The sequence below is a fragment of the Miscanthus floridulus genome, chromosome 18 (genome assembly GCF_019320115.1).
Source record: "Miscanthus floridulus cultivar M001 chromosome 18, ASM1932011v1, whole genome shotgun sequence".
Classification (NCBI taxonomy): Eukaryota; Viridiplantae; Streptophyta; class Magnoliopsida; order Poales; family Poaceae; genus Miscanthus; species Miscanthus floridulus.
The window spans coordinates 14,053,703-14,067,144 of NC_089597.1; the positions used below are offsets into that span (position 1 = coordinate 14,053,703).

General features: G+C 43.5%; 1 long non-coding RNA gene across 8 annotated transcripts; it reads left to right on the forward strand.

The window, feature by feature from the left end:
- The first annotated feature begins 2,178 nt into the window (after nt 1-2,178).
- LOC136522968 (uncharacterized) lies at nt 2,179-12,514 on the forward strand. Of its 8 annotated transcripts, XR_010776028.1 has the most exons (13): nt 2,179-2,432; nt 2,527-2,692; nt 3,075-3,199; nt 3,345-3,904; nt 3,999-4,164; nt 4,547-4,671; nt 4,915-5,376; nt 5,471-5,636; nt 6,019-6,143; nt 7,331-7,406; nt 8,438-8,547; nt 10,980-11,042; nt 12,035-12,514. It is a non-coding gene; the product is annotated as an uncharacterized lncRNA (long non-coding RNA). The 8 variants fall into 8 exon arrangements; XR_010776027.1 differs by lacking the exon at nt 10,980-11,042; XR_010776029.1 differs by lacking the exons at nt 7,331-7,406; nt 8,438-8,547; nt 10,980-11,042; nt 12,035-12,514 and adding an exon at nt 6,387-7,319.
- Nucleotides 12,515-13,442: the final 928 nt, after the last annotated feature.

Genomic DNA, 13,442 nt, shown 5'->3' on the forward strand with positions numbered 1-13,442 from the left:
AGGAACTGTCTAAGCAAAAAGTAGTTGATCAAGTTCTGGAATTAGAGATAGAAAGAAATAATAGTTTTAATGCAGCTTGTAGTAAGGTAGATTGCCCTGTTAAAGTATATTCAAAGGGTATGATGACTTCTAATGCAAGTCAACAGAGAAATGGTTATGATCATGTAGGTTGTAGTCATTATATAGGAAATGAAAAAATTTTGTTGGCAGTTGGACTATTGGTTCTAGTTGTCACAGTTCTTCTGAAAAAGATGCTAGGAACTTAGATCCCACAACTCCTGATGGGAAGTTTTATGAAGATAAGGATTTGAATATTCTAGAGGCTGAGATTGAAAAAGCTTGGTCTAAAGTAGTTAATAGGAAGAAAAGCAAGAAGAACAAATGATAGGTCTCTTTTGGAATGTAAAAGGTTTGAGCAAAATAGGAAGATTACCTGCTTTAATTAATAGGATTAGGAGCACAAGAGCTAATTTTGTAGGGATCATGGAAACTAAGAGGGAGTCTTTTACTCCTGGCTATCTTAGATCTCTTACTGGTAATATGCCTTTGGGAGATTTTGCTACAGGACATGCAAAGTGAGCCCTTTTTGCTAGCGGACATGCAAAATTTGGCGATTTGCTGGTGGACACTCTGGTTCCTTACAAATTTGCTGATGGACACCGGACCAAATAAAATATTCATTTTTGGGCTTTCGAGGAGAGAGAAGCACGGGAAATGTCCTTTCTGCCCCTAGCCGTTTCTTCTACCTTGGTCTCCTTCCTCTGGCCACGGCGGCGCGGGGCCCACGCACGGTAAAACTGTGATCACTAGGCTTGACTTCAGCTGATGTGGCATTTGACGGCTACGTGGCGCGATAGGATTGGCTCATATAGGTGACGTGGCCTCACCTTTGACTGGTTGACCGGTGGTCAACATAGGATCTGAACTGCCCATCTCAGATCGGACGGTCGTGGTTCGCTGCCTTTGTGTCCAGGAAGACAGAAGCAACGACGATGGCTCGGCTTGGAGCCCCGGCGAGGACAGGGGACGGTGCTGTGGCTTTGAATCGAGCCCTTTGAGGGGTTGGGCGGACGTGCCATGCCACTGCGGTTCCAATGGAGGAAATGGGGTGGCGAAAGGAGGTGTGCACGGGGAGATCGATGATCTCGAGCTGTGGTCGGCCATGGCGGCGGCGGCGATTCAAGGCACTGGAGCAAGAGAGGAGGCTCAAGGAGGGGAGGCGTGGTGGCAGCGTGCGATCGCGGTGCTGGTGCTTCCCTTAAATAGGGCGGGGAGGGGAAGGATGGCCGGGTCGCGGAACTTAAAAGCCGATCATCAATGGCGGTCGCGGTGGCAAGTGTGGTCGCTGCGGTGCGGGAGGGTGCAGGCCGTCAATGGCGCCTCAACTCTGACACGGCGCGTGCGGGATGAATAGATCGAGCAAGGGCGGGTGCGGCTGGCGGGTGTAGGCTCGGTCCACATGGGTGCGGTGGACGTGGGGAGGAAGCCTGGGTGGCTGCGCCGCCCCAGCAGTAGCAGCCACGGTGGCCATGCCGGTGGTGGCCCTACTTGGCCATGGTGTTGCTTGGAGGGGGAGGGAGGAGGGAGGAGGGAGGAGGGAGGACGCGGTGCGGCTCGGAGGAGGGGCGCAACCGCCGTCGACGGTGGCGCTGTGGGGCTGAGGTGCTGCTCGGAGAGGGAGAAGGGAGGACGCGGTGCTGCTCGGAGCAGATGGGGAAGAAGAAAGAGGTGTAGAAGAAAGGGCAGGGACAAATTGGACATTTTACCGCCCTTCTCTCTCCACAGCACCTAGAAATTAATATTTTATTGGATGGGGTGTCCACCAGTAAATTTGTAAGGAACCAGAGTGTCCACCAGCAAATCGCCAAATTTTGCATGTCCGCTAGCAAAGAGGGGTCACTTTGCATGTCCTGTAGCAAAATCTCCCTATGCCTTTTGAGTGGTTCTATCTTCCTGCTAAAAAGTCTGCTGGTGGCATCCTGGTTGGAAGTAATCTCTACTATAATAGACCAGTCAAAATTATACTAGGTCTCCTTACGAAAACGTCCCACACTGAGAGCCTCCGACCATTGCGCACTCAGAAAAATACACACAAGAATTCACCACCATTAAAATCAAAGGCTAATCAAACACCTTAACCAAATCCAATGGCCAAGATTGGACGTGAGATGCCAGGCTTCTCACCCCGCAACCTGCTCGCACTTCAAATCCTCCGTCGATTGCCCCGTCCGAGAAGAACCGCAGAAACCAGAAATCTGCCGCCGCTTGTTTCATTCACCGTCGGCGCCGTGCGAACGGCAATAATCCCCCACCCCGTGGATCCGCCGCCCCCAACCCCACACCCCAAATCCTGTGGTCTCATGGCTTGTCAGATCCGCCATGACGATGCGATAGCAGAGGACGAGGACGATGGCGCAATGAGACTCTAGGCGGTGAGGCTCTAACTTCTGGTGCCTCCCATCCGATTTAATCAGTAGTATCTAATCCCCTATTTGTGTTGTCGCCTTTTGAATCTAAATACAACAGAAAATCCTCGATCCGTTCGCTGGCTCAGACTCGAACCAGGTGGGGATTCATCCATCCACCATCGGCAAGGAACATCCTGGTTCCGCGGGCGGCCATTGCCATCCATTTACCAGTGCATGGCGTTGCATCTGCTCATCATTCGAGCCAGTGGATACTGGATCCAAAGGTGAGCAACCGCTCAAATCCACCTGACTAATGGCTGAATACGAGTCTTTCTTTCTATCCCCGTACATGGATATGGTATTTGCTCCCAGTTTCCTACTTTCAGCCTGATTCATTGGTGAGATCCAACAAATATGTTTTAGATCTTTTTTGTTTGAACGAACACCTTTGTTTCAGATCTGATCGTGATATAGCTCATCATAATATTTTGGCTAGATTGATGAGTAAAAATTGTTATTGCATATCACGAGATGATAGTTCATTTTAGATCCAACACAATACATGCACCTGTACATGCTATTTAATTATTGTAAATTTGTTTGTCGTAAATCAGAGAGAAATTTACGATTTTTATTAATTTGCTTTGGGTTCTGTATCTCTAATAGGTTCTTTTATCAGAGCCGGCGACTAATTAAACTGTATGGGATCGGAATGGAATCTTGATTTTGTAGGAGACTAACCTGAAATTTTCCTCCGCTTCACTTGGTCAGCAGCAGTGGATCCTCTGTTGGTAAGTAGTAGTACTCCTTCTCATGGAGTGATTTTTTTATTCCTCACACTTTCGTGGGTATTGAAAATTGATTCCTCATCAGCAAGAGTAGTATGGATTTTTAGTCCATTTCAGTTGACTCATACATATTACTGCTTCACTGTAGATCAACTTTATTAGTGTTTTTTGCTGCTCTGGTTAGGCGTGAAGATTTGGGAATTGTTGCAGTGACCATACCATCTGAACAATTTTATGCCATGGCAGGATATGCGATTTTCATCTGTTCATCTCTACTATAATGGACCAGTCGAAATTATACTAGGTCTCCTCACGAAAACGTCCCACGCTGAGAGCCTCCGACCATTGCGCACTCAGAAAACTGCACACAAGAATTCACCACCATTAAAATCAAGGGCTAATCAAACACCTTAACCAAATCCAATGGCCAAGATTGGACGTGAGATGCCAGGCTTCTCACCCCGCAACCTGCTCGCACTTCAAATCCTCCGTCGATTGCCCCGTCCGAGAAGAACCGCAGAAACCAGAAATCTGCCGCCGCTTGTTTCATTCACCGTCGGCGCCGTGCGAACGGCAATAATCCCCCACCCCGTGGATCCGCCGCCCCCACCCCCACACCCCAAATCCTGTGGTCTCATGGCTTGTCAGATCCGCCATGACGATGAGATAGCAGAGGACGAGGACGATGGCGCAATAAGACTCTAGGCGGTGAGGCTCTAACTTCTGGTGCCTCCCATCCGATTTAATCAGTAGTATCTAATCCCCTATTTGTGTTGTCGCCTTTTGAATCTAAATACAACAGAAAATCCTCGATCCGTTCGCTGGCTCAGACTCGAACCAGGTGGGGATTCATCCATCCACCATCGGCAAGGAACATCCTGGTTCCGCGGGCGGCCATTGCCATCCATTTACCAGTGCATGGCGTTGCATCTGCTCATCATTCGAGCCAGTGGATACTGGATCCAAAGGTGAGCAACCGCTCAAATCCACCTGACTAATGGCTGAATACGAGTCTTTCTTTCTATCCCCGTACATGGATATGGTATTTGCTCCCAGTTTCCTACTTTCAGCCTGATTCATTGGTGAGATCCAACAAATATGTTTTAGATCTTTTTTGTTTGAACGAACACCTTTGTTTCAGATCTGATCGTGATATAGCTCATCATAATATTTTGGCTAGATTGATGAGTAAAAATTGTTATTGCATATCACGAGATGATAGTTCATTTTAGATCCAACACAATACATGCACCTGTACATGCTATTTAATTATTGTAAATTTGTTTGTCGTAAATCAGAGAGAAATTTACGATTTTTATTAATTTGCTTTGGGTTCTGTATCTCTAATAGGTTCTTTTATCAGAGCCGGCGACTAATTAAACTGTATGGGATCGGAATGGAATCTTGATTTTGTAGGAGACTAACCTGAAATTTTCCTCCGCTTCACTTGGTCAGCAGCAGTGGATCCTCTGTTGGTAAGTAGTAGTACTCCTTCTCATGGAGTGATTTTTTTATTCCTCACACTTTCGTGGGTATTGAAAATTGATTCCTCATCAGCAAGAGTAGTATGGATTTTTAGTCCATTTCAGTTGACTCATACATATTACTGCTTCACTGTAGATCAACTTTATTAGTGTTTTTTGCTGCTCTGGTTAGGCGTGAAGATTTGGGAATTGTTGCAGTGACCATACCATCTGAACAATTTTATTCCATGGCAGGATATGCGATTTTCATCTGTTCATCTCTACTATAATGGACCAGTCGAAATTATACTAGGTCTCCTCACGAAAACGTCCCACGCTGAGAGCCTCCGACCATTGCGCACTCAGAAAACTGCACACAAGAATTCACCACCATTAAAATCAAGGGCTAATCAAACACCTTAACCAAATCCAATGGCCAAGATTGGACGTGAGATGCCAGGCTTCTCACCCCGCAACCTGCTCGCACTTCAAATCCTCCGTCGATTGCCCCGTCCGAGAAGAACCGCAGAAACCAGAAATCTGCCGCCGCTTGTTTCATTCACCGTCGGCGCCGTGCGAACGGCAATAATCCCCCACCCCGTGGATCCGCCGCCCCCACCCCCACACCCCAAATCCTGTGGTCTCATGGCTTGTCAGATCCGCCATGACGATGAGATAGCAGAGGACGAGGACGATGGCGCAATAAGACTCTAGGCGGTGAGGCTCTAACTTCTGGTGCCTCCCATCCGATTTAATCAGTAGTATCTAATCCCCTATTTGTGTTGTCGCCTTTTGAATCTAAATACAACAGAAAATCCTCGATCCGTTCGCTGGCTCAGACTCGAACCAGGTGGGGATTCATCCATCCACCATCGGCAAGGAACATCCTGGTTCCGCGGGCGGCCATTGCCATCCATTTACCAGTGCATGGCGTTGCATCTGCTCATCATTCGAGCCAGTGGATACTGGATCCAAAGGTGAGCAACCGCTCAAATCCACCTGACTAATGGCTGAATACGAGTCTTTCTTTCTATCCCCGTACATGGATATGGTATTTGCTCCCAGTTTCCTACTTTCAGCCTGATTCATTGGTGAGATCCAACAAATATGTTTTAGATCTTTTTTGTTTGAACGAACACCTTTGTTTCAGATCTGATCGTGATATAGCTCATCATAATATTTTGGCTAGATTGATGAGTAAAAATTGTTATTGCATATCACGAGATGATAGTTCATTTTAGATCCAACACAATACATGCACCTGTACATGCTATTTAATTATTGTAAATTTGTTTGTCGTAAATCAGAGAGAAATTTACGATTTTTATTAATTTGCTTTGGGTTCTGTATCTCTAATAGGTTCTTTTATCAGAGCCGGCGACTAATTAAACTGTATGGGATCGGAATGGAATCTTGATTTTGTAGGAGACTAACCTGAAATTTTCCTCCGCTTCACTTGGTCAGCAGCAGTGGATCCTCTGTTGGTAAGTAGTAGTACTCCTTCTCATGGAGTGATTTTTTTATTCCTCACACTTTCGTGGGTATTGAAAATTGATTCCTCATCAGCAAGAGTAGTATGGATTTTTAGTCCATTTCAGTTGACTCATACATATTATTGCTTCACTGTAGATCAACTTTATTAGTGTTTTTTGCTGCTCTGGTTAGGCGTGAAGATTTGGGAATTGTTGCAGTGACCATACCATCTGAACAATTTTATGTCATGGCAGGATATGCGATTTTCATCTGTTCATCTCTACTATAATGGCCGATGGCCGGCTCTCCTTTTTCCCTCCCTCCTCTAATCCCCGTCGTCCGTTCTTAAATCAAGTGTCCAGATCATCCCGTACCCCTTCACCGATTTCTTTTGCAAAAGAGCCCCTCTGGTTTTCTATTTTCAAACCCGCGGTCCAAAGTGTATTTTCAGTACGCGTTTTCTTCTTTGGAAAGCGTATTTTCATCTGTTTAGATCCAAAATACGTTTTCACTTATTTACAGATTTCCCACTGATTTTGTTTTAGCCATAACTTCTCCGTCTTAACTCCGATTTGATCCGTTCAACTTGCGTTAGGTTCATAATTTCATAATCTACATGTTCATACTACTGTTAAGTATGTTTTCAACTTTTGAAATTCAAGGTTAGATTTAATCTATTATTTTAATAAAGGAAATCTTGTTTATTTCATATCTTCTGCGTTTTAGCTCCGTTTTGACCCATTTAAGTTGCGTTAGATTCATAGCAACAAGATCTACGCATTAGTAACAGTGGTTACCATGTCACTATTTCTAGAATTTCATGGTTTAAACTCTAATTTGAATAATAATTATGCAACTGGATTTTATAAATAAAATATGATTTGTTTTACTTTAGTTTTATAATTCGAATGTAAATTCGATTTAATTCAATTTATATAAGCTTTCATATAGTTAAAATAAATGAAGCCTATAGTTTTCTTTTCCGCGTATGAAGCAGATCTATCGGTAGATGTATCTTTTTCACCGTAGCTTTGATTAGTGTGCTTTTCGCATCTGTGTATTCGTAGCGAGACGTAGATTCGTTTTACAAACTTTTCATCTTGATTTTATGTTTGGTATACTGTTCTAATTTAGATCTATTGTTGGCTTTGTGTATGATTGTATGGATGCTTGTGTGGTGCTTTATGATCATGTCCAGTCAGTGAGATATACGTGGTGATCAAGAAGAAGAAGAACATTGAAGATTAAAGATTACCGAAGGATCGGTGTTTAAGGCAAGTATAGCTTGGGATCTTCCTTGTTGTCCTATACACCTTTAACTATTTAATTCATATTGCATGTGTCTACCTTGACTGCCACTAAGGATTCCTTAGTACTTTGTTACCCTGTACCTTGATACCTTTGAGTTATTGCATTGGGTAGTATGATGCTAGCACTCAACTACAACCATGATCTTGTAACTTGACTAATGGAATATGCAATAAACATTAAAAGATGCTTTTTAGCAACATGGAACAAGGGGGCTAGAGCATTGGGCTATTTTATGGTGCTATAGATTTCTCTCCCTAAGGACTTATCTATAAGTATTCATCCGGGACTTACAGTATAGCTGTGAGGGCTATATGGCTCTGGCTTTAGCTCAGTATGAGGACCTTTTCTAGCTTGTTAGTGGTTACCTTTATTGGCATAAGAATAGCTTGACGAATTGGGTATAGTGCGGCCTCTGTCCCCATATGTATAGGCTACGTGTCAATGTGCCATCGGGAGGGGGGGCTCTAAATCTGTTTGCCGAGTGAATCTAATGGCCTAACTTGTTAGACAAACCTTTGAAAGGCTTCATAGTGAACCCTACCGACCTTCCTTAGAAGTGGATCAAGAGATTAGCTACCTCGGGCGAAAGGGTAAATCACGACTCATAGTGAAAGTGTACAACCTCTGCAGAGTGTAAAACTAGTATATCAGCCATGCTCATGGTCACGAGCGGCCTTAGAACCCTTACGGAATAGATGATCACTAATGGGTTAATGATGATGAACATGGATGATACTGATGATGAAGATGCTCATTAATGATTACTGTTTATGCTATTCATTATTTATGTTTACCTGATCATGTGTTTATGGGCTTGTGATAAACTTGTTGCTACTCAATTGCTAAAATCATGACTTATTAAAAGCTAATTGCAGTGAACCAGTGTCAGCCTTTTGAGCCTCACGAACCCCATGTTATATTTGTTGAGTACGACATGTACTTACGCTTGCTTTACTTTTCAAATATTTGGATAAAAATCCCGGATGGGTACCAGATGGCTAGAGTTTGGAGGAATTAGGTTTGTGATCAACCAGTCAGTTGTCCCTATGGAAGTGGAGTCTTCGCCTGAAGATCGGAGTTGTCTTCCGCTGTCTATACTCTGAGGTTGTATTCTTTATACTAATACGGTATGTAATAAGCATTGTCTTTTGATATTACCCTTATTTATAGCTATATGTGAGATTTGACTTCCTGGGCTCACATATGGTGTGTATCTGGTTTTGTTCTTAAAACCGGGTGCTACATCCAGTTAGCTTCTACTATTAGCTTTACTGATGAGGAAGATTCACTAATATGGCAGATTAATTCTCATGGTGTATACTCTTCATAGTCCTTATATAAAGTCATTAATTTTAGGAGTATTTCTCCTGTGTTTGTTCCTGCTGTTTGGGCACTGAAGGTCCCACCTAGAGTCCATTTCTTCCTATGGTTGTTATCTAAAAACAAGGTTCTGACTAGGGATAATTTAAGTATCAGGAAGAAAATCAAGGATCCTACTTGTTTGTTTTGCTTAGAGGCTGAAACTGTCAATCACTTATTTTTTAACTGTGTAGTAGCTAAACAGCTTTGGTCAATTCTTTCTGAGATCTTAAATAGACAAGTTGGAACAGATTTTTTCTGTTGAGACTATGTGGATTAGTAATAGGAAATTCATAGTGGAAAATATTTTTTATGTTGCTGCCCTGTCGGGGCTTTGGAAACTAAGAAACAACTTGTGTTTTCGGGGATCACTCTGGGTAGATGTGCGAATGCTGATAGTGAAGGTAACAGCAATGCTGCAAAATTGGAGTTCTCTGTGTCCGAAGGAGAAAATCCAAGAATTTCTGGATCACCTGGACAAACTGAAAAGCTTTGCCACAAGACCTCACCGACTACCTGGCTTGGACAGGTGAATGTTGAATGTGATCGCATCTTATATCAACCTGGGAATGGCTGGAAGATCAATACAGCTGATGTAACATCCAAAAATTTTCATTCTTTTCAAATAAGTAAATTTGATTTATTTATGCAATTATATGTGCATTCAAATTTAGGAAATAATATTTTTATGAAATTAAAAGTAAATATAAGGATAGAAACATGTTGATGCATTCATGCTGCTGCACATTTGTTTTTGTAATGATTAGCTTTGACTAAAAATTGAATTGAATTCAAATTCAAATTGAAAATGAGTTTGGAAAATTTATTTGGAAAAAGAAAAAAAAGAATTTCTTTCTTCTCTCCCCTCTCTTCCTCACTTTCGGCCCGATTGACCTTTTTCCTTCCCCACGGCCCGCTCGCCCTCCCCTCTTCCCTTCCTGGGCCGGCCTAGCTCGGCCAGGCGGCCATTGCCGTGCCTTCGCCCCGCTCTCAGCCGCTGACGGTTCGGGCCCACCTATCGGCGCTGTCCCCCTCCTCCCGCAACCGCACCACCCGCGTCAGCCGCAACTGCCGCCGCTCTGTGCCCACGTCACGCGTCGTGGGAGCGCCCCCCCCCCCCCGCGCCCAGCCTCTACAAAAGCGAGCCGTGACCCCCGTCGCCCTCCCTGCTGTTCGTCCCCGCTCCAATTCCGTGCTCGCCTATGCACGAGGAAGCCGTAACTACCATGCCGGGATCCGCCGTCCGCCTCCGCGTGGTCCGCCATCTCCGAGCCACCGTCCACATCGGTTTTCCCCTCTGTGAGCTTCGCCGTTCTCCCCTCTTTCTCCCCATGCTGTTACTTGCTTGTTTCGTGGCCCGTAGACCCGTTTCACATGCGCCCGAGAGCTTCATGCCGCCGGCCATGGCGACCGCCGCCTCGGCCGTGTTCTCCGGCCACCGTATCGGCCTGGCCGAGGTCCTCTGCTCCTCCTCTTTCTCCCGGTGCTCTCGGTTCATCGAACCGTGGATCGTAGCCCCGAACCGAACACTCCGGCGAGCTCCACGCTGCCGGCCATGGAGCGCCGCCACCAGAGTTACTGTTCTGGCCAGCCAACTTTCCCCCAAGCCACCACAGCCGCCCATCTCTAGATTTGCGGCCATGATTAGAAGGTACCCCTTCGCGGGTGATTTTGCTAAAGAGTCCCTCGAGTTCGGACAAATAGAACCCACCGTCCCTAGAACAATTTCCAGAGTACGCTTTCCCCTTTTGAAAACGTAAAGGATACTGTTTTAGTCCAAAATACATTTTTAGTATTTACAGAAATGCCACTAGATTTGTTTTGCTCATAAAAACTTCGTTTTAGCTCCGAATTGACCCGTTCAAATTGCGTTAGCTTCGTAATTTCATAATCTACGTGTTAGTACCACTCTTAATCATGTTTGCAACTTTTAAATTTCATGGTTAGATTTAATTAAGTAAATTGCTATAGGAAACCCCGTTTAATTCATAACTTTCGCGTTTTAGCTTCGATTTTCGTGAACTTCGCGCTGCTATGATCGTAGCGAGACGTAGATTCTTTTCATAAACATTTTAATTTGTTTTCTATACTGTTGGTGTACTGTTCTAACTATAGTATTGTTTGCTTTGCATGAATGTTCTTGGAATGTGGTATGTTGCTGTGTTGGTCGTGTTTAGACGGTGAGGAGAACGTTGGTGACTAGGAGTACTTTGATGACCAGCATGAGTTTGCTAACCAAGGCAAGTATAGCATGGGCCTACCTTGATGTCCTAATCACTTTAATCATTCACTCATGTGCATGTGTCTAACTTTGATAACCATAAGGACATCCTAGTTATTTGATCACATGTTCCCTTGATTCCTTTGGGTTAATTGCATATGGGTAGATTGCTAGCGCTCTAACTGAACATGGTCTATACAATGGCTAATGGTTCTATGGAACTAAAGGTAAAACATGCTTTATAACAACTAATCCATAGGGTGAAGGAGCAAATGACTTTTGATCATGTTGCTCTTGGCCCTCCATAAGGACTTATCTATCGACAAAAGCTGGGACTGACAGTGCAACCGTGAGAGTCATATGGCTCTGACTTTAGCTCAGTAATAGGACCTTTTCTAGCTTGTTAGAGGTTACCTTTATGGCGCAAAAGGGGCTTGCCACGTTGGGTATAGGGCTGCCTCTGTTCCTATGTTTATAGCCGCGATGGATATGTGCCATAGGAAAGGGGGTTCTACATCTACCTGCCAAGGAAACCTAGCGGCCCTAACTTGTTAGAGAAACCTATGAAATGGCTTCATAGTGTACCCTGCTCGCTCACCTTGGCAGTGACATGGGAGTAATTAACCCGGGCATATGGGAATCATGACTCGCGGTGAATGTGCACCACCTCTGCAGAGGGTTACAAACTGTTATGACAGCCGTGCTTATGGTTACGAGCGGCCCGGAAAACTCATAGAATAATTGGTTACTCATTGTGGTTCATTTATGATGGTATACGATGATAATGTGATGCAAATGATTCTGATACCTGATTATGTGGGTATAAATGGGAGCTTAAGCATAACTTGATAATACTTGATAATAAAATCTTGACTTACTAAAAGTGCTAACTGCAGTAAACCAGTGTCATCCTTTTTGAGCTACATAACCCCATGTTATCTTATTAAGTACGGGAAGTACTTACGCTTGTTTACTTTCTATATTTGGATAAAAATCCCGGATGGGTAACAGATGACAACGGGTATGAGGAGTTTCCTGAGGATTATTAGGCTTGTGGTCAACCAGTTGACCTTCCCTATGATGGAGTTCCACGAGAGAGTTATCATTTTATCTTCCGCTGTGTTGTGTAAGACTATGTGTTGTTATTAATCGTGATGTAAGATACACCGTGATGATACTTTATATGATTTGTCAACTTGTGTGTGTGACTGATCCCTGGGCACACATGAGTTTAGTGCATTCAATTTTATCCTTAAAATTGGGTGTGACAGCTGATGAAGTTAAAGCTCTTCTGACAAATGAAGTTGATCTGGAAAGGTTGGCTCGTGAAAGAAACTGGATTAGCGTTGCGAGTCTTGTGGAAGCTTGGGGGATGTAATGATGTCAGTAGTTAGTTCTGTTATTCTAGGCGTTTGTTTGCCTATTGAGGCCTTTTGAGGTTTTGTTGGAGTTTTTGAACTTTGAATGTTGTAAGGAGCTTAACGGTTTGGTCTTTGCAATATAAAGGCCGGGGGCCACCCTTGAACTCTAAAAAAAATTCCATCTAGCAGTAAGGATCCAAAGCTTTGCATCCTTGTGTTGCTTCAAAAATTTCCTCGATCAAATTCATGACTCAATATATGATATATCTACTGCAGGTCATTCAATGGGCATGGCACTTCCTGATAGTTTAAGTGCTCCTGCAATAGTCCATTTCTTTTCATGATCTAGGTGCAATGTGCACATATACATGGATATTAGAAAACTCATAAGGGAGCACTAATAATAGTTCAATGCTTCAGATAATAATATATGCAATTTTAGTAACCCTTAGCTGTAATTAAATTTAATACACTTTCCTTTAGCAATTTATAAATGTCTCAAAAAACATAATTATAAATATTGAACTACTTATTGAGGCCCTCTACCAAGCTAGACAATTGTGTCTACAATAATCGATTTTGTTATCGTTGCCGGGGCATTCAGCCTTCTCTACAGGTGTGTTGTTGCATTCTTATCTAGGATCTAGAGAAATAGTGTTCAGTCTTGTTTTTTCTGCTGAATTCTGAAAGACCAAACTGTTTCATATCTTAGTCTTTAAAAGACCAAAATGTCTATTGCTATAACAACTTTTTTTTATTTTGAATTGTTTGACTAACCATACTTCCACCTAATTATACCTTTCTTCACAACAATAATTTCCAGGCTGGTGTCGAAAATATTAGTATGCAGGAGCAAGATTTAGATCAAATATAACATTGATAGCTATCACATGCCTGAATGTCCTCAAGAACCAAAGGGTCAACGGTACCATTTCTTCCATATGTGAAATAACTTTGTTTACTGTACATAGAGCCTCCTTGGTTGGATTCCAAAACTTGCCTAGCCAAAATGAAGGTATGATTTCGGTTGGGCATGTTTTGGAACCCAAAAGCACAGG